Source organism: Colobus angolensis, unplaced genomic scaffold (genome assembly GCF_000951035.1).
Source record: "Colobus angolensis palliatus isolate OR3802 unplaced genomic scaffold, Cang.pa_1.0 Scaffold3, whole genome shotgun sequence".
In the NCBI taxonomy this organism is placed as follows: Eukaryota; Metazoa; Chordata; class Mammalia; order Primates; family Cercopithecidae; genus Colobus; species Colobus angolensis.
Window position 1 is genome coordinate 20,377,215 of NW_012116265.1, and position 2,804 is coordinate 20,380,018.

Here is a 2,804-nt window from a genome sequence, read left to right on the forward strand (position 1 = left end):
AAAAAAAAAAAAAAAAAAGAATAGCTACTGAAATACTGAAATCACCAAGAGGGGAAACAACAGCACCACCTTATCACTTTCATTAATGCTATGGCTTTCAAATTACATTCCCACAGAGTATATTATTTGGTCCTCACAACATCTGCTTGACAGAAGATAAGGCAGGTTATTTGATTTCTAGTATAGAGGGATTAAGGGCTTTTTCTAAGAACACACTGCTATTAAATAATAGAGCTAGGTCTAAAATTCAGGGTCTTCTCCAACATTTATTATGATAATTTTCAAACATAAAAAATTTGTTTTTTGTTTTGTTTTGTTTGAGACAGGGTCTTGCTTTATCACCCACGCTGGGGTACAGTGGCACACTCACAGCTAACTTCAGCCTCAACCTCCCCTGGGCTCAAGCAATCCTCTCACCTCAACCTCCCTAATAGCTGGAACTACAGGTGCACACTACCACATCTGGCTAATTTTTGTCTTTTTGGTAGAGATGGGTTTTGTAGAGATGTTGTCCAGGCTGGTCTTCAACTCCTAAACTCAAGGGATCTGCCCGCCTCAGCCTCCCAAAGTGCTGGGATTACAGGCATGAGCCATTGTGCCCAGCCAATAATACAATTTCCTATAAGTATCTGTTAAGTAGATAATAAAGACAAGATTTTAGTGAAGTAGTCTAGTGAATATCTATTAGGAAAACCTGGCAAAGTTTGAGTGAATCAATTCGGTGAAATCTGTCATTAAATAAACTGACTCTTTCAAGAATTGGACAATAACTGAACAGTCATTTAGCAAGCTGGTCAGCTTCTGCATGTAAACAAGCCATTTCTCCCCTCAGTTTCTTACTCTGTAAAATGAGGAGATTGGTGCAATGAGATACCATCTCATACCCATTAGGATGGCTACTATCAATATCACAGAAAATAGTAAGTATTAGTGAGGATGTGGAGAAATTGGAACCCTGTACATGGTTGGCAGGAAGGTAAAATGGTGCAGGTGCTATGGAAAACAATTTGGCAGTTCCTTAAAAAATTAAAACAATTATCATGTGACTACTGATATCATTTAACAGGGGATCCAGCCATTCCACTCCTGGGCACATATTCAGAAGAAATGAAAGTGGGGTCTCGAGATATTGGTACACCCATGTTCACAGTAGTAAATTCACAATAGCCAAAAGATGGACGTGACCCAAGTGTCCACTGATAGACAAACAGATAAACAAAATATGGTATATACATACCATAATAAAATATCATTTAACATTAAGCAGCAACGGACTGTGTGCAATGGCTCACACCTGTAATCCCAACACTTTGGGAGGCCGAGGCGGGTGGCTCGCCTGAGGTCAGGAGTTTGAGACCAGCCTGGCCAACATGGTGAAATCCCATCTCTACTAAAAATATAAAAAAATTAGCCGGGTGTGGTGGCACATGCCTGTAGTCCCAGCTACTTTGGTGGCTGATGCAGAAGAATCGCTTGAACCTGGGAGGCGGAGGTTGGAATGAGCCGAAATCGCGCCACTGCACTCCAGCCTAGGCAATACAGTGAGACTCAGTCTCAAAAAAAAAACATTTAAGCAGAAAGGAAATTCTGACACATGCTACAACGTGGATGAAACTTGAGGACATTACGCTAAGTTAAATAAGCCAGTCATAAAAAGATAAATGCTGTATGATACTACTTATATGAAATACCTAGAGTAGTTAAATTTGTAAAGATGGAAAGTAGAATGGTGGGTGCCAGGGATGGGGGAAGAGGCAGTGGGAAGCCATTATATGCTTATAGAAGTTCAGACACGCAAGATGAAGAGAGTTCTGGAGATGGATGGTGATGGTTGTACAAGTCTGCTTACTACCACTGAACTATACCCTTAAAAATCCTTTAGATGAGGCCAGGCGCGGTGGCTCAAGCCTGTAATCCCAGCACTTTGGGAGGCCGAGACGGGCGGATCACGAGGTCAGGAGTTTGAGACCATCCTGGCTAACACGGTGAAACCCCGTCTCTACTAAAAAAAATACAAAAAGCTAGCCGGGCGAGGTGGCGGGCGCCTGTAGTCCCAGCTACTCGGGAGGCTGAGGCAGGAGAATGGCGTAAACCCGGGAAGTGGAGCTTGCAGTGAGCTGAGATTCGGCCACTGCACTCCAGCCTGGGCGACAGAGCGAGACTCCGTCTCAAAAAAAAAAAAAAAAAAAATCCTTTAGATGGTAAACTTTATGTTATGTATATTTCACCACCATAAAAAACATTGGAAAAAATGAGGAAGTTGGACAAGTTCTTTAAGGCTCCTCCCAGCTATTAAAATTTATGATTTTTTAAGGTCAACCCATTGTAAGTATTGAAAACAAAAAAGTAAATGTCTGCTCTGTAAATAATATCATGTTGGAGGTTACAGAAGTGGGAGAGCATTATGAAATGCTATAAAATCTGTTTTTTTGTTTGTTTATTTTTTAATTTAGAGACAGGGTCTTGATCTGTTACCCAGGCTACAGTGCAGTGGCACAATCAGCTCACTGCAGCCTTGAACTCCTGGGCTCAAGTGATCCTCCTGCCTCAGCTCCCTGAGTAGTTAGAACAGGCAGGTGCCACCATGCTTGGCTAATTAAAGAAAAAAAATTTTTTTTGTAGAGACAAGGGTCTCACTATGTTGTCCATGCTTGACTCCAACTACTGGCCTTAAATGATCCCACTGCCTCGGCCTCCTCAAGTGCTGGCATTACAGATCTGAGCCTCTGTGCCCAGCTAAAACATTATTTATAAATTGAGTGTAGCCTATGTACAGTGTTTTATAAAATCTACAGTTGTGGGCC

General features: G+C 41.8%; 1 protein-coding gene across 2 annotated transcripts in view; it reads right to left on the reverse strand.

Moving 5' to 3' along the window:
- The window catches only part of DNAL1 (dynein, axonemal, light chain 1), a 33,042-nt gene that overhangs the window by 9,054 nt on the left and 21,184 nt on the right, over positions 1–2,804 (reverse strand). The gene's annotated exons all lie outside the window — the stretch shown is intronic.